At 42.1% G+C, this 18,129-nt stretch overlaps 2 long non-coding RNA genes across 3 annotated transcripts; one reads left to right on the top strand and one right to left on the bottom strand.

Annotated features, from left to right (window-relative positions):
• Window positions 1-434: 434 nt before the first annotated feature.
• LOC309534971 lies at window positions 435-7,913 on the bottom strand. 2 transcript variants are annotated; one of them, XR_014220939.1, is made up of 4 exons: window positions 7,836-7,913; window positions 7,226-7,315; window positions 6,748-6,796; window positions 435-2,580 (listed from the first exon to the last, which is right to left on the bottom strand). It is a non-coding gene; the product is annotated as an uncharacterized lncRNA (long non-coding RNA). The 2 variants fall into 2 exon arrangements; XR_014220940.1 differs by having other exon boundaries at window positions 7,851-7,911.
• Window positions 7,914-7,994: 81 nt separating this feature from the next.
• Window positions 7,995-10,215, top strand: LOC309535069. The gene is made up of 3 exons (XR_014221003.1): window positions 7,995-8,073; window positions 9,180-9,305; window positions 9,887-10,215. It is a non-coding gene; the product is annotated as an uncharacterized lncRNA (long non-coding RNA).
• The last annotated feature ends 7,914 nt before the right edge of the window (window positions 10,216-18,129 follow it).

The following is an 18,129-nucleotide window of genomic DNA, read 5'->3' as shown; positions in this document are numbered from 1 at the left end:
GCATTTCTGAACGCAGTTTCTGAATGCGGATTTTGAGCAAACCTTGGGCTCTGATCTGCTGGAAATATAGTTTTCATTTTATTACTTTATCTGCAATGAATGGTTATTCATTTCCCTAATATTTGGGGTTTTTAATGACCAGCAGATTTTTACAGAGTTGTTATTCACACATCATACACACACAACAGATCATCTAAAATTAATGAAAAATACAATAAAAAGAGAAATTGATTTATTCCCATCTCTTGAGGACGATTAATGATGAATTTAAACTGATTATCTGGGAAAATACCATATTTAACATAACACTCACACACACACACACAGAGAGAGAGAGAGAGAGAGAGAGAGAGAGAGAGAGGTGGTTAAAACAATTTGTTACATTTCAGAATGAAAAGATGCATGGGTGGAAACTTTTTGTTACTGAGTAATTGATCATGGGAAGAAGTGTTGAAAAAACCTCTTCCTAATACTTCTCCACATAGAATTTGATTCAATAGAGTGAACAAAGATCAGTTAATCACAACAACTTAAGGACTTCAATCACATGCATACTTCCATGGGAGAAAGCCCCACTGAACACAGTGACTCTGTTCACGCCTAACAATAAGCCAAACCATGGTTTAGTACAAATGTATGGGCATGTGGGCTTCCAGGCAGATCATGGCCACTTGCCTCCTCCTCTGATCAGCTCTTGCTGCACTTCTGTGATCTAAGCCAGAGGTAGGCAACCTAAGACCCGGGGGCCGGATGCAGCCCAACTGCCTTCTCAATCCGGCCCACAGACGGTCTGGTAATCAACGTGTTTTTACATGAGTAGAATGTGTCCTTTTATTTAAAATGCATCTCTGGGTTATTTGTGGGGCATAGGAATTTGTTCATATTTTTTTCCTTCAAAATATAGTCCAGCCCACCACATGGTCTGAGGGACGGTGGACCGGCCCATGGCTGAAAAAGGTTGCTGACCCCTGATCTAAGCCATGGTTTGTCTTAGCATGCTGTCCATACTCAGACTCATGGTTTATTTCTTCCAGACAAACCATAAACTGTAAATCAAGACAAACCTTGATTACAGCTTGTGGTTTGTTTGGAGCTCACAGTAGTGTGGCACATTTGGTGGATTGTGAGGTCCTTGGGGTGAGGATGTTAACCACCTGGTGGCACCTGGCCCAGGGGTTGCAACTCTCAACAGGTCCTAACTCTCAACAGCATGACCTGGATGCTCAAATGCCTTTGCAGTCATCACATAACACTTTTCAGTGGAGTGAGTTCACATGTGTATTAATTTGATTATTCATTTCCAGTGTAATTCTTTGCATGTCTACTCAGAAGTTCAACAACATTCCCTTCCAGGTAAGTGTGCACGTAATATTGTAGCCTTTAAATATTTTTGCCCCCACCTTCCAATGGTGTGGTCCACAAGGCAGCATACAATTTGTTCTTTGAAACAACATTGTCATAAAAATAAAACAGCCTAAAAATAGAAGCCTATAAACACAGTATGATTAAAAATAACATAAAACACAGCACAGCGGGAGGTAGTGCAAAGTTAATCAAATGCTGTTAAATGCTTGGACTTTTTTTTTTTAATGTGGCCAGGTGCTTGGTGAATTAAACATGTGGGATCCATGTCATTTTCATGGCTCTTTCCAGCTCTGATTGATAAACCAGCTTGGGGAGGGTGGTTTTGAGCTAGGAAAATGACAGGAGGGTAGAGGTTTAAGCAACCTGTACCCACGCTCACTCCTCATGTTCATTCACAGCCTGACTTTTTTGAGTTCAAATAAACGCAAAGGGAGAAACCATGGAATGCTGTTTAATGTATGGTTTCATGAGATTCACTTGTCCATCATCATTAAGTTTATAGTACCCAAGTGTAGAGAAATCAACCCATTTACATTCAAGAAAGCAATTAGAAGTTAGAACATTTGAACAGTTTCAATGAAGAGGAATTATCCTCACAGGAGTCAATTTTCTCCATCTTTGCTGGAAGCCAAGCATTCCCTTCTGCCTGTTTGGGTCCAAGTGGACAGAGAGTGGAAGAAACTTGCTAGCATTTATGACCTACCTTTTTAGTTCATGGAGGGGAAGGATGCAAATGAAGACAAGCAAAAACATCAACTTGATTTTTTCAGGATCCTTAGCATTTTAGTAATAGGAAGAGGGATCAAGAAAGATCCCTTGCCAGGCTATTTGGATTCCTGGGGACTGCCATGTTTTTTTGGGGAGTGATGGCATGCCATCAAGCCCTGTTGCTCCCAAGGTACGGTAACTTGTTCTATGTTCAGTCAAGGTGTGCTCATTCAAGCAAAAGTCCTTGTATCCTAGCTACTCGGGTTGGCAGTGGTTGGATACATCCTTTCAGAAGGTTTAAAAGGAAATTATTTTTATTTGGAGGGGGGCAGAATGGATAAAGTGTGTAACCTTTGGATCACCTTGTAAGTTGTTTAAAATTTACCTTTATAATTAGTGTTTGTGGATGGACTTTTATGAATTTGCGCTTTGAAATCTGCCTGGAAACAGGATGGGACAGATCTCTGGGAATTGAGATGCAATGGACTTCAGTAGTTATGTCCATCCCTACATGAGGAAGGAGAAAATAAGACGTTATTTGGTTCATAGTTTATAGGTCGGCCCATAGTTTCTACAGCAGTGATCCAATGGAACTTGCCATGAACATTAAGGGGATATTCATGTCCCAAGAATTTGGGCACATGCACCAAGCTGGGGAGTAATGATTTGCTATGACTCCATGTTGTGTTACTATACTATACATAAGAACATAAGAGCTTGCTGGATCAGGCCAATGGCCTATTTATTCCAGCATCCTATTCTGATAGTGGCCAGACAATGCCTATGGGAAGCCTGCAAGCAGGAACTGAGCACAGCAGCATTCTTTTCTCCTGCATCTTATAGCAAGAAGAGTTTGGATTTGATATCCCGCCTTTCACTCCCTTTAAGGAGTCTCAAAGCGGCTAACATTCTCCTTTCCCTTCCACCCCAAAACAAACACTCTGTGTGGTGAGTGGGGCTGAGAGACTTCAAAGAAGTGTGACTAGCCCAAGGTCACCCAGCAGCTGCATGTGGAGAAGCGGGGACACGAACCCGGTTCACCAGATTACGAGTCCACTGCTCTTAACCACTACACCACACTGGCTCTCAACTGATATTCAGAAGTATACTGCCTCCAGATCTGGGGTCTCTTCCTTACATTCTACCTGAATGCTACTATAAACCTGAGTGAAAACACCCGGGGTTGTACATAGTTTGAAATGGCCCTTACAAGCTACACATATATATCAACGGTTTTGTGACTCGTCCATTTCCAAGTGGGTTTGGGGCCTGCCAGGAATCTCTTCTTCCAAATGCAAATAAAATAGCCGGCAATGTAGGCACACTCTGTACTTTAGAAGAGAAACATGAAACTCCACAATGTGATAATCCCCACTATAGCTTTGACGCTGGGGCGGGGGGGGGGGGTGATGCTGGAAAATATCCAGAGATTCTTGTGGATGTCATTATTAAGTGGTACTCTCTGCTCTTGCTCTCTGGGCCTTGTCTTTTCCTCAGGCAGCCTACCCAGCCATCACTAATCTGCTTGGATAGTGTGGTCCTACCACACACTCCAAATATTGGTAAAATATTGTTTCCTGGCAATGATGTAACTGGTATCTGGAGTTGCTGGGAAGCAAGAATGACCATGTGCCAAATGGCCTGTGACACTGAACCCATCCTTTCCAAGTTTCATTATTCTTCCTCCCTACCCCAACTCTAAATGGCAGGTGCCAGTGCAATAAAAATTAATAATAATAATAATAATAATAATAATAATAATAATAATATATTTTATTATTTATACACTGCCCATCTGGCTGGGTTTTTCCAGCTACTCTGGGCGGCATCCAAGAAAAGATTAAAAATACATTGAAACATCAGTCATTAAAAACTTCCCTAAACAGGGCTGCCTTCAGATGTCTTCTAAATATCATATAGTTGTTTATTTCCTTGACATCTGACGGGAGGGCATTCCACAGGGCGGGCGCCACTACCGAGAAGGCCCTCTGCCTGGTTCCCTGTAACTTCGCTTCCACAGGGAGGGAACCGCCAGAAGGCCCTCGGCGCTGGACCTCAGTGTCCGGGTTGAACGATGGCGTTGGAGATGCTCCTTCAGGCATACAGGACCGAGGCTGTTTAGGGCTTTAAAGGTCAGCACCATGAAAATTCTGCTTCCTGAGATGCCTTTTGTCCCCAAGAAGAAAGAGTTCATTGCAAGCTTCCCTTCTAGGGCTAATAGCGGCTTGGTGGGGGATGGACAGGAGGGATAACTTCCTCTAGACCATGACAGGGGATGAAAGGGCTTCCCCATATGTGTCATGGTCCCCACCCTGATTGTGTCTTCCTGGGACCTGCTATTTAGAGTGTGGGAGGGAAATAGCACTTGAAGTGACATATTTTGTGTCACGCATAGTGTGATTGTAGCACCCTGCTTGTGGTTAACGCTTAGCTGGAATGAAATATTCAATGCAGCAATAGAGAAATTAAAATAATAATTTATTTGTCAGACAAATAAATGAGAGACACAGTGGTATATGGTTACCAAAGCTCTGCCCACTCTAGCCCTGATGGCCAGCACTTATATTTCCTCAGCCCAGCCCCCTTGCTCCTCCTTTGGCTGCCTCTGTCCAATCAGCCTGGTTGAAATTCCTATTGGCTGTTTGCTAGAACCAATCATAAAAGATACACCCATTTCCTATTACCTTTTATGGGAGACAAAGAGCAATATTTCCTTCTATCCATAAATGGCAGACAAGTAGCTATATATCTTACATTTGCCTCGACAACATAGGCGCCGACTCCATGCGGCTTGAGGGGGCCCGAGCCCCCTCAAAAATTTGTTTGGGGGGGCTCTGCCCCCCCAATAATCTCCGGCGCCCCTCCAGCAGAGCGCCATCGCCGCCCCTCCCCCAGCCCAAAATGCACAGGGGCGGGCTGCCTGCATGCCTCCTGTCCTCCCTCCTGAGCAAAAGCTCCACCCAATTTCCTTTGGAGCTGATTAATAGGCGCAGCACGCTCTCCCCTATTCGCTCACGAGGAGGCGGCGCCACTTTATTTGCATATTCATGAGCTTATTTTTTATTCATGAGCTTTCCTGGGCCTCCCCAATATTTTTTATAAGTCCGCGTCCCTGCTCGACAAGGCACCTTAATAACCAGATCACCTTTTACCCTATTGCCCCATTCACTCCAAAACAGATGGCTAAAACAGATGGCTCATGGTAACAGAGATCTTGGGTTCACCTTCTCACACACCATCAATGAAATAAGAATCTAACATAAGAATCTAACATTTCTTACTTTCTAAATCCTTTGCATAATTACATTAAGACAATATATTTCATACATTAACATATATAGCTTTTTAGAAGAAAAGGAACTTAGTAAAAACAGTTTTTTAAAAAAAGAGCCTCTTCAGTTTACACCCCCTTTCCCAGCCAGCTGCTGTTCCTATTAGCTCTTGCCCTTTAACCTTATGAAAATATGGCTCGAGTCTAATGGGAGGCACCTGGTATTATTTTCTGTTAAACAATAAATCTTACTATTTACCAACTCTTAATTAGTGATTTTGCAGCTTGATTGTATTCTGTAATATGTATGGTCAGTATGACCTTTGCTCCCAGCCTGTAATTTCCTTTTACAACTTTGAGAAACGTGTCTCCTGCTACTGCTATAAATCAGGGGGGCCCTGTTCAAGAGGATAAACAACTGCCAAAGTACTTAGTCAGCTGCTTTTCTGCCTGGCATGAAAGATACAAACATTTGCAAATATATCTATCTTTAAGCTCATTTTAAAATACAGGCCTTGATCAGATGCCTCATGATCACCAGGCATTTTTATTTAGATAGGACTGGGTGACATGTCTAATATGTTCCATGGGGTGTTATTTCTTTCAGTTTTATTGGGGGATCTGTACAAATATTTTACAATTTTGTTTAAAACATTAATGTACTGCCCTTCATTGTAAAAATCCCACAGCATCCTTTTCCAGAAACATTTAACATAAGCTGGTGCTTTTTAACTGCTTCTTTGCCTCCTCCCCTTTTCATTCTCTTCATGCCATTCTAACATATGCCTCCTACAGGAAAAACAAAATGGGAATGGCCTGTATTGATTGTTTGAACATTTCTGTGAGGTAGGTTGGGTCGGGAGTCAGTTTTAAAAGTTGCTTAAGTTGTAAATAGAAATATGCCGTACAAGTTAGACCTACATTTAAAAAAGCTGTGTCCAGAGAGAAGCTTTGAGTTGTTTGTCAGGGAAAAGCCCCCCTTCCCAGCATGCTCTTTTAACTTCAGTCCCGTTAACCATGCTCAGTGGGAAATGCAAAAGGCTATCTGTTTGAAGTTCATGGCTGAGCAAAAATTCAAACCTTGATTTCCACAGCCCTCCTTCTATTCAAGTATACCAGAAGTGGTCTTCCAGATATGACCTTTTAATTTCATCTGTAATGTCTATTGATTCCTATAATTTCCTACATTTTCCCTGTAGCTAGGCAAAACATTCAATAAATTATCAGAACAAACAGAGTTGAAAATGAGATCATTTAGCTGGGCAATTTCCTTTCAATTCTGCAATGTGAGGTAGGAAAACAATGCTGCAGCCTGCTTTTATCTCATTAGAATGTTTCCACTTACGTTTAATGGCCACAATTAATTAACCTTCAAGCAAGAGCCTTTTATCTTAGATACATACCAGGATTCTGCAAAAAGAAGAAGTCTGTGTTTCAGTGTTCTCTTGTTGACTGTTGGTTGAAAAAGACAAGAAAAAAAATACAAATGGCAAAAATTAAAATAATGCAAAAAACAAGTTTCAGATGGAAATTGCACTCCATTACCATTTTGCGAAAGCCTGTATTTCAGATTTGAACTGATTTCAAAATAGCAAGGCAAGCAATGAACTGAAAACTCATTTGTGCACAAAGCACTGCAAAGTGTGGGGTGTAGTTTAGCTTTTAAAAAATATTCTGAACAAAGTGGGTAAACAACCAGAGACCCGTTACAAATAGTTTTCCCACTCTTTGTTTGTTTCTACACAGCTTTTATCTCTCTCTCTCTCTTTTTAAAAAAGCTCTACAATCTCCATTTGCTTACACGATCATAGATTTAATCAACGGTTAAAAGGGTTTGTTGTAAGCAGACACAATCCTGACAATTACGAGATCTCAGCTTACTTGTGTCATATTGATAGAAACGAGCACATCATCAATGGTGTCTTCATTATACCAAGAAGGACAGAATTCACTATTATATGACAGAATCACCTGAGAAAATAAGAAGATTTTGTCATTACTCCCATGCCCTGCTCCAGAATTCTTTTAACTGCCGTATATTGTTGACTCAGCATGAAAATAATGAGCAACTTTAGTCTGGTCAGACAAAAAGCAAAAGAAAAAAGCAAACATTTTCAACAAAATAATCATTTTAATTCCTTCATTATAAAAGCATTTTATTTGACAGCTAGCCCACAGAAACATGCCAGGCACACTTGCATTCACAAAAATGGTATATATAAAAACCAGCTAAAGATCGGAACTGTGGGCTCACATTTACTGTTATTGCTTGTAGAATTAATTTGTTCATTTATTTTATTTATTAAATTTGGATACTGACTTGTCCACACCCTCAAGCCTTACCAACTAAAATTCATCCAGCACAACAGGACTAGACAGTGCTCTGGACACCCCTTGAGATTAATCTGCTATCATAGCGAAGCCACAATCCTGGTGGAGGCAAGTGATTATTTCCTCAAAATGCTTTGCAAGGAAGTGTACAGTGAGCTACCATCAGTTCTACCACCTCCTTTGGGCCGGACTGTAAGAAGCCCCACACTGCCCAGAAGAGCTCTGACTGGATGGCAAAGTGAGGATGCAATGCAGGCAACAAGTACCGTACTGTATTGGCTTGAATATAAGCCACACTTTCCCCCCAAAATTCTGACCGTGAGAAGTTAAAGTGCGGCCTAAATTCGTGACCTTACAAAAATTGGCTTTTACGATATCGCTGCTGAAACAGACACACGGTAAAACGGAACAAAAAAATTGTTTTATTGTCAATTTGCGAGCTTGAGACGGTTGTGCAATTAAGTCTAATGTCATTCATTGCTTTCCCCATATTTTACAGTGCAGTAGTGATTTTTTATTTGCATTTATGGTGCTACAAACAAGTGTTTAACCCACTTGCAGGTCCTCTCTAGAACCCGTAGGATTTTCTTCTACATTTGCCATTTACGGGTGTGAATGTCTGTGGAATTTTAAGCAAGCGGCTTACTTTCGGGTATTGCCTGCTGAGGGCCGCCTGCTGGGGGCCTGAAGGGCCCTGCCCTTGCCTTTTTCCACCAGGCTTGGGGCAGGGCCTGACAGGCTTCACAAGGACGGTGGCTGCTGCTCAGCAGAAAAGGCTCCTCTTTTAAATTGTTTTTTATTTTTATCTGTGTTGTTTTCAATGAGACCATCTTGGCTGTGAGCCCTGGAAGACCTGCACCCTGCCTTGCTGGCCCTTATCTGTCCTGGGAGAGTGGAGTGCTGACTGACTCCAGCCACAAAAACTGAGGCTGTCGAACAGATTCTTGGACTGGAGTATTTTCTATGGGGGGTTGAGAGAGCTTGTTGCTGTTATTGATATTATTGTTGTGTCTCTAGTTTTAGATCTTACGATTTACGTGGAAATTGTTTCCATTTGGTTGTGTACTTTTTGATGTGTTTTATTTATTGCTTATGACTTCTGTTATGTTTGTAATTACCGTATTTTTCGCTCTATAAGACGCACCAGACCACAAGACGCACCTAGTTTTTGGAGGAGGAAAACAAGAAAAAAAATATTCTGAATCTCAGAAGCCAGAACAGCAAGAAGGATCGCTACACTGTGAAAGCAGCAATCCCTCTTGCTGTTCTGGCTTCTGTGATAGCTGCACAGCCTGCATTCGCTCCATAAGACGCACACACACTTCCCCTTACTTTTTAGGAGAGAAAAAGTGAGTCTTATAGAGAAAAAAATACGGTATGTCAATCTTGTCATGTTGTAAGCCGCCTTGAGCATAGTTTCAACTATGGAAAGGCGGCATACAAATAAAATGATGTTGATGATGATTATCTTTTCTTTCTCTCCCCCCCGCCCCGAATTCTAAAGGTGCGGCGTATTTGCGGGTGCGGCTTATATTCGGACCAATATGGTATTACTCAGAGCAGACCTGGCATTCAACAACAGCAGCTGCAAACCCGAAGGCTGACTGATATGACAACCACAGTTCCCCAGGTTGGAGGAGGGTCTGGCACATAGGGGTCTGGCACATAGCACAGTCACTCACTGCCTGCTCTGTGTGCCCCTTACCCAGCCTGTCCCACTGCCCCACACCCTGAACAATTGAACAATTGTGACTGCGGCCTCCTGCTATCCACAGCCCCTCTCTTCCCAGGCATATCCCACAAAAACCCTGTAAAAACCGTTGAAAATAATTTAAAGCATTTTAGACAATGGGGTTAATCACAACGAAACCGAAACCAGCTAAACAATACTGCAATTCAAATGTGTGCTCAGCTGCAGCAACTTTCATAGCTGCAGTTAGTCAGGGCCCCGCCCTACTAGGCCAGGTGGAAGAGGCCTGTCAGGCAGGGGGCAGGACCCCCTCCCCTGCCACAAGACTCACATCTGAGATAGTATCCGGCCTTCTCGGCAGCCTCAGCTTCTTTTTTCTAGCTGTAAATTTGCTCAGCATTTTATTAATATTTTCTGTTCTCAATTTAAACATGAAAACCTTTGAAAGCTTGCAATTTAAGTTTAAAATACGTCGTTAACTTGCGTGCGCTCTCCTTCCCCTTTCAATGATCTTCAAACAGGTTGGGTGCCATGCTGCAAATTGAACATAGGCACTTTTCATGGAGAACATTCACCGAATGCAGTCTGCGTTTCCAGGTATCCTTGATTGTTGTTGCTGTTGTTTAGTCGTTTAGTTGTGTCCGACTCTTTGTGACCCCATGGACCAGAGCACGCCAGGCACTTCTGTCTTCCACTGCCTCCCACAGTTTGGTCAAAGTCATGCTGGTAGCTTCGAGAACACTATCCAACATCTCGTCCTCTGTTGTCCCCTTCTCCTTGTGCCCTCCATCTTTCCCAGCATCAGGGTCTTTTCCAGGGAGTCTTCTCTTCTCATGAGGTGGCCAAAGTATTGGAGCCTCAGCTTCACGATCTGTCCTTCCAGTGAGCACTCAGGGCTGATTTCCTTCAGAATGGAGAGATTTGATCTTCTTGCAGTCCATGGGACTCTCAAGAGTCTCCTCCAGGACCATAATTCAAAATCCTTGATAGGAAGCTGTATAAGACACGGGGATGCTCTTTTTCTTCTCAGACAGTTTTAAGAAAATCAATACAACTTTTTCCATTTAAATCACAATGAGCCTAGAGTATAATTTAACAAGTCCAGCCAGAAAACCAGACAAACATGGAAAGTGGCTCCCCTCCTGTTGCCAGTTACATTGACTTTAGTTACTACTTGCTGCTAACAAGGGCAATGTGGGGAAAGTGCCACTATAGTGCTGCGATGATTCCAGATTCACCCAACAAGTCTATGTACTGTATTAAGTTGGTTTGCTTGATTGTACTACAGCCTTATTGCCTGGAAATGTCACTCCCAGAACCAAGAAACTGATTAGCTTCATATTCATCAACTCTAATCAAGGCTTATGACTCAGCCAGGGTAATAATACATACGGAAACCTTGTTCTCAAACTGAAGAAAATAAGAGTTATAAATAGAAAGGTGGTAGTTTGTAGTTGCTTAACATGTGGAGATTATTAAAACTCTTCTCTTGGCAGAAATACAACACACACACACACACACACACTCATACACACACACACAATGGGGAACTTCAGTGAATTATGATGCTTTCAGTATGAATTTGCAAAATATGCACATGCCTGTTGGGTTAGGTCATATAGCACTGAAAAGACAGAGGCTGACAGTGTTGGGGTGAGACATTCATTCCCAGAAACAACACTGGAAGTTACCAGAAGCGGGAATGCAACATGTAGTCAATATATGTGGACTTCTGACAACATATATGATCATGAAACAAGATATACATGTATTTATTTATTTCATAAAATTTCTATACTACTTTAAGGCTGCTTGGTAATGTAGCCATGTAGAATGGCTTTTCCAAAGCCTGGTCTAAGGTTTGAATAAGATACTGTAATATTCAGTGATTGCTATTCACTGAATAGTGACAGGGATTAATGCAATGTAACCCTTCTAAAATGCAAGGGCTATGATGTCAGACTTTGGCTGTCAATTCCAGAAACTATTGCCTTGCTCAGAAGTGGATCCCACATCTAATTTGAACTACAGATGGAACACTTCTTGCCATCCTCTTCCTTCTATTGCAAGAGGCAGTAGGTAAGGTCTCTATCTAGCCAGATGGCTGGAAACAGGGCTGGATTTAAATTTATGTAATGAGTTTATTTATTACTTCTCTTTTAAAAAAAAATTACTATAAAGATTGCATGCAACATTTGATGGATGGGCACTGATGCTGTAAAGTTTCCTATGGATTTAAAAAAAAAAACATATTAATGCAGGTCAGTATCACTTATAAAGAGAAAATGAACTTTTTGTGCACGTGTGCAAATGTGTATCAGAGAGTACCAAAGTTTCTAAAAGTATATAAAAGTACAGAAAAAAATAAAAGTATTACAATTCAAAAATCCTATTATTATGATGATTCTTCAAACATATGCTTAATAAATATACTGTTCATACAAACAAGTTGGTTCAATTTGAACATTTCTGGTTTAATCATTTTCCAAATTATCATATCAGAATCTGAAAGGAACGTGAAATTAATTCCTGTCCCTGAAATTCCTGTCAGTTTAATATAGTTCACAACAGAGACCCTGTCAGATCCATGGCTGAACTGTGCCTAGGGTGCTGAATTCGGGTTTGGGGAACCCTGCCATGTACTCCCGTATCCAGTCAACAGCTGAAACAAAAAGTTCATTTTCTCTTTACAGGTGATACTGACCTACATTAATATGTGGGTTTGTTTTTTTTAATCCATAGGAAAATTTACAACATCAGTGCCCATCCATCAAATGGTGTATGTAAGTACTGGTGTTAGATCTGTGCATGCAAATTTATTGTCTTACAGAACAGGAATAAATCATGCATGCAAATTGTGCATCAGAGTCATGAAACAGGCTGTGAGATAATCAGTCTCATATAACCAACATACTTAAGTCTCCTGAAGCGTATGTAACCTGAAGCGTATGTAACCCAAGTACCACTGTATTGTATTGAAGGCAACTGAGCCTCAAAAGTTTGTAGTTCCCATGATTCCACCAGCCTCCTACTGTGAACTGACTCCTCCTTACTACCTGCTGTTTTGTGCTACTTATGAGGAGAACAGAATTAACAGGCAGGGCCAAACTGGCAGGTTAGAGGACACTGAGAACCAGGACACATGTGTACACTCATGGTGAATTCCAGAAGGATAGGGCAACAACAATTCAATTAATATTCCTACACTTCTTGACTAAAAGCAACACCTGCTTCCTGCTTCTGTTTTGTGTAGGATGGCATTTCAACACTTCCTCTGCTGGCTTTCTTCCCCAGAGTGATTATCACACAGTCTCTACTTGCTTTGAAATCATGAGTCCAATTTCCAGTGAAGACCTGATACACACATCCTTTGGATGTGACGCAGAATCTTACAGATATATAAGTTCATGCTAATTGCAGAGAGGCAAGAGCCCCATAAGGTGCAGGGCTGCATATGTAGCGTAGTGTAGACTAGAGTTCTCATTGGCTATTATCACTTGAAGAGGAAACCCAGGTGGAGGGGCCCTGTCCCCACAACTGCACAACTCCTCAGACCCCTTTGCAGTGAAATTTTGCAGTGGGGAGGTTTCTCACACAGGTGGGAACCTTGATCCTCCAGTGCTTCTACTTATGTGAGGAGCCTTATGGATCACCACTTCAAAAAGTAAACATGTGAAGGGGTTGGAGGGAGTGGGGCTAAAGGTTTATCCCTGTTGTATCCATGTTCCCTGTTCATGTGATGGCACCAGAAGAAGGCTTAGGGTGGCCCTGTATCATACATCATGTATCATGTATCATATCATACATCAGACCTTCAGTTGTGACTTACTTGCCAAAAAGATTGAATGTACTGTACTGATTTGACCCCAAACACAGTAAAATTGACTTAAGAAAACAAAGAACGGGGAGGGACACTCAGGACAACTGTTCCTCCAGTTAAAGAGATGTCTACAAAGACTAGCTCTGTCCTGAATGTGCAGGCTTTCACAAAAGGTATAAACAAGACTCAGATATCATAGATAAAATTGATTCCCCTTGGCATCTATCCTAGGTTTGAGGTCTTGACTATTTCCTTCTTCTGTAGGCACAACATTTAATGTGGGTTTTGCAGGATGATCTGAAATAGGAGAGAGTGTTGTTAAACAGAAACAGGTTCTTTCTTGCATGGTAACAAGAGTTAAAGCATGCAGGAGCTGCTGCTTTGTAAGTTTGTCTAAATTGAAGACTTAAACCCCCCAAAGCATTTAATTTAACATGTAAGTGCTGCTTTGGGAAAACTGTCTAGGCCTGATTTTCACATGCTTAAAACCATAAGGTATAAAGATTTGTGATGCTTAGTCCCTCGGATATACCTGTGCTCATATATACCCTGTGAAAAACTTCCAGCAAAAAGCCTAGGACTGATTATTGAGACCCCTGCCCCCGTAGCAGGATTAGCACCAAGAACCCATTCCCCTTACCTCCTTCCTGGGCAAGAGGGTGCATTGTTTGGGCTTGTCGACACTTCTGTTTGGCCTGCTGTTTCCCCCCGGGGAAAACTCGCTCTTTACTTCTGAATCAGAGCAAATGCCAATCAGGTTTTCCACGGACTGACATTTGCTCTGATCAGGCAATAGAGAGTGGGTTTTCCTGGGGGAAACAGCAGGGCAAATGGAAAACTGCTCTGACCCACATCTAGAAAGCACGGGACAAGCGGAAACCTCTTGCACCTTTGCTTTCTAGGCACAGGACAAGCGGAGGTCTGGCTGAGCACTTAGCTCCCATGCTGCTTGACTCCTATAAGGGATTTATACTGAACACCTGCTTTGCTCTAGGGGACGCGGGTGGCGCTGTGGGCTAAAGCCTCAGCGCCTAGGGCTTGCTGATCGAAAGGTCGGCGGTTCGAATCCCCGCGGCGGGGTGCGCTCCCGCTGCTCGGTCCCAGCGCCTGCCCACCTAGCAGTTCGAAAGCACCCCCGGGGGCAAGTAGATAAATAGGTACCGCTTACCAGCGGGAAGGTAAACGGCGTTCCGTGTGCGGCTCTGGCTCGCCAGAGCAGCGTTGTCACGCTGGCCACGTGACCCGGAAGTGTCTTCGGACAGCGCTGGCCCCCGGCCAATAGATGTGAGATGGGCGCACAAACCCCAGAGTCTGTCAAGACTGGCCCGTTCGGGCAGGGGTACCTTTACCTTTACCTTTACCTGCTTTGCTCTACCCTTCTTGGGACTGATCCCAAGACTCACTCTGCTACCACTTAAGAGCTTATAATGGGATGCGCCAGGCAGCATGCCAAATGTCACAAAACATGTAATGGCACACGGCAGAAATAGACAGTATATGTATGCCAGAAACACAGGCAAATATGTTGTCACAAATGTAGGAGGCAAGATTCTAAGCTTTAAATCTAGCATATGTTGCTGCTTAAATAACTTACTTGCTTCCACCTCCCAAATCCCCACTTTCTCTCACAATATATACAGCAGCTAATTGTGTGATTGTTTGCTTAAAAGATGGACTCGGCCTTTCATATATGACATTTTAATTTGATTTTCATTTTTAAATGGTGCATTATATACCATAGAGCATAGTAAAAAGAAAAACAGTATTATCCATATGTGGTCTCAAATAGATATTCTTACACATTCAAATTTTCTCCTTTCAATTTTTTTTAAACAATAATATCAAAATAACAATGAAACCATATTTTAATCAATGTTAAAAATGACAAAGCCAAAGCATATAAAACAGCCGCAGAGGCAGTAAAACACCATGCATTTCAGACTAAGTCCTAAAGGAAGAACTAGGGAAGTTTTTAATGTTTGATGTTGTTGCTTTTTTATTATTGTTATTGGTGTTCTGTTGGGAGCCACCCAGAGTGGCTGTGGAAACCCAGCCAGATGGGCGGGGTATTATTATTATTATTATTATTATTATTATTATTATGTTGTTGTTGTTGTTGTTGTTGTTGTTGTTGTTGTTTGCTTGCCCCTGCCTCCCGCTGAAGGTTGGGCTAAATTTGCATCTATATACAAAAATTAGCATACACAATTTTTATGCCAAGTTGTGCTACAGCCCTTCTGTTGCTAGGTATTGAGCAAAGCCCTGTGTGCAGAGCTGACCATTGATACCTTCTGGGCAGGAAGAAATATGAGGACTTCCTGTTTAGGTGGTGCTTTGGTCAACAAGGACTCCTTGAGCTCTAAGGTGCCTTGTATTTCTTGTTCTCTGGTCCTGTCTTTTGGTTTGCATTCCAGTCAAAGTTGCTATCTAGTCATGACTTTTGCCTTGTTCCCCAGTCCTGCTGCCTCATCCCTCTCCCATCCCTTGGGGTGAGTGAAGGAGCAAATTTGTTTGTGTATATATAAACACTACCCTTCAACAGGTTCTCAGGGTGCTTTACATAGTTAATTACAGTAAAAGAAGTTTACTTACAGGAGATATTACTGCACTGCGGTTAGGTCCATATGTTTTATATCAGGGGCAAAGGTAAAGGTAAAGGGACCCCTGACTGTTAAGTCCAGTCGCGGATGACTCTAGGGTTGCGGCACTCATCTCACTTTACTGGCCAAGGGAGTTGGCGTTTGTCCACAGACAGCTTCCTGGTCATGTGGCCAGCATGACTAAGCCACTTCTGGCGAACCAGAACAGTGCATGGAAATGCAATTTACCTTCCCGCTGGAGCGATACTTATTTATCTACTTGCACTTTGATGTGCTTTCGAACTGCTAGGTTGGCAGGAGCAGGGACTAAGCAACGAGAGCTCACCCCGTCGCGAGGATTCGAACCGGAAACCTTCTGATCGGCAAGCCCTAGGCTCTGTGGTTTAGACCTTTTTCACCCCAAGAGCCACATGACAGTAGTAGGAGGGGCCAGTGGCAAAAAGTGGGTGGACGAATGGATATGACTCTTCCTTTTGTAAATAGGCTACATTATAACCAGGCAAAAAACAGAGGTTTACACACACACACACATACATCCAGGGAAGGAAGAGGATTCAAGGACACATTCCAACCAGACAAAAGGACCTAAGAAGGGCATAGAGCAGGAGAGGTCAGAGGTGTCCCCCTCCTGTTTTATATTGCCTCACCTGTAGTTGCAGCTAAAAAAACCTGTTTAAGAAACTTGTTTATAATGCTTTACCTGTAGTTTCAGTGTTTCCGTGCGCTCTGGTTTCCATCACAGTGTTCCATTGTGCCAGAAGCGGTTTAGTCATGCTGGCCACATGATCCGGAAAGCTGTCTGTGGACAGAGGCAGTTCCCTTGGCCTGAAAGCGAGATGAGCGTCACAACCCCAGAGTGGCCTTTGACTGGACTTAAATGTCCAAGGGTCCTTTACCTTTTACCTTTACCTTAGTTTCAGCTAAAAACCAGTTTAAGAAAAGCTGCCATGTGCTGTGTCATTCAATGGAACTGAACATACACACAACCCTTAGCATTACTCGTCTGAAAAGTTTTTCTCAACAAGAAAGAGATATAGGGTGACTGCTAAATATTTGTGATATGGATGAACAACCCCTTGAGTATGTCCATTTTTGTTGCTTCCTTCCACTCTCCCCCCACCCAAAGGCAGTGCTTAGGAAATTGTAATAAATTCGCTGCACCTCCCAGAAAGGGAACTCCAGCGCTTTCTGTTTTCTTATCAGTGAGTGCAGATCTGGAGCTCTCTACCTGTCAATATATATACATGAAAATGTGCCAGATAAGTAGATTTTACAGGCAATGATACCATGAACCAAATAAATATGTGGGTACAAGGCTAACAGGCTTTTACATAACTAAGCTACAAATGCTACAATATTTGTTTTATAGTCTCTGAGTTACATTTATATGTATGGCAGAATACACTGATTTCAGTAAAGACAAAATATTTGTGTAACACCAGCTGTAAGGATAGAGAACACATGAGTGCACTGTGTGAAATTATATGCAACGTGTAACCACCCTGTGTCTGTGTCATTCTTTTGATGATCAGGCTGCCACCTAGTTTGTGGTACAATTCAAATTAAATGAGGTGAAAGAATCATAGAACCATAGTACTGTAGAATCATAGAGTTGGAGGGGACAAGGATCATCTAGTCCAGTGTTTCCAAAACTTGGATCTCCAGCTGTTTTTGGACTACGATTCCCATCCCTGACCACTGGTCTTGCTAGCTAAGGATGATAGGGGTTGTAGTCCAAAAACAGCTGGAGACCCAAGTTTCGGAAACACTGATTTAATCTTTTTGCCCAATGTCGGGTTTGAACTCATGACCCTGAAATTAAGAGTCTCATCTGTGGAGACTAGTTTACAATGTTCCAGTTTGCATTACCAAAATCTGCACTAGTGGAAATGAACCCCAATGGCGGCAGCTGAAATGTTCTTGCATTGCACTAATGGATAGGAAAAGGTTTTAGCTTACAAACTAATTTGAATATGCAGTCCCATAAAATACCATCATAAGCTACCACAAAAAAATAGATAATCATAAATCAGTTTTATAATGGATATTTTTCGTAGTGGAGTTGGAAGTTTTTATCTCTATATATTCCACTCAGAATATGAGGCATGAAAATATGTACTTTCATATAATAACTTCCAAAGAACTTTATTTCTCATTATAAAACCATCACAGGCTCCCTGGCATGGGCTTAGTAGCTTGATCTTGCAACAGGAACTTAAGTAGTAACTAAGGAAAGAACTTCCCCTCAGGCCACAACATTTCACCACAGAGCCTTTACTATAATTTTAGGCAGAACACTTAGTGGTGCCTGTAGCTGAGATTATATGCCTTCATTTCCAGCTCT

Source organism: Podarcis vaucheri, assembly GCF_965113315.1.
Source record: "Podarcis vaucheri genome assembly, chromosome: 1".
Lineage (NCBI taxonomy): Eukaryota > Metazoa > Chordata > Lepidosauria > Squamata > Lacertidae > Podarcis > Podarcis vaucheri.
Note: the sequence above shows the minus strand (reverse complement) of the source record. Positions and strands in the feature narration are given on the sequence as shown.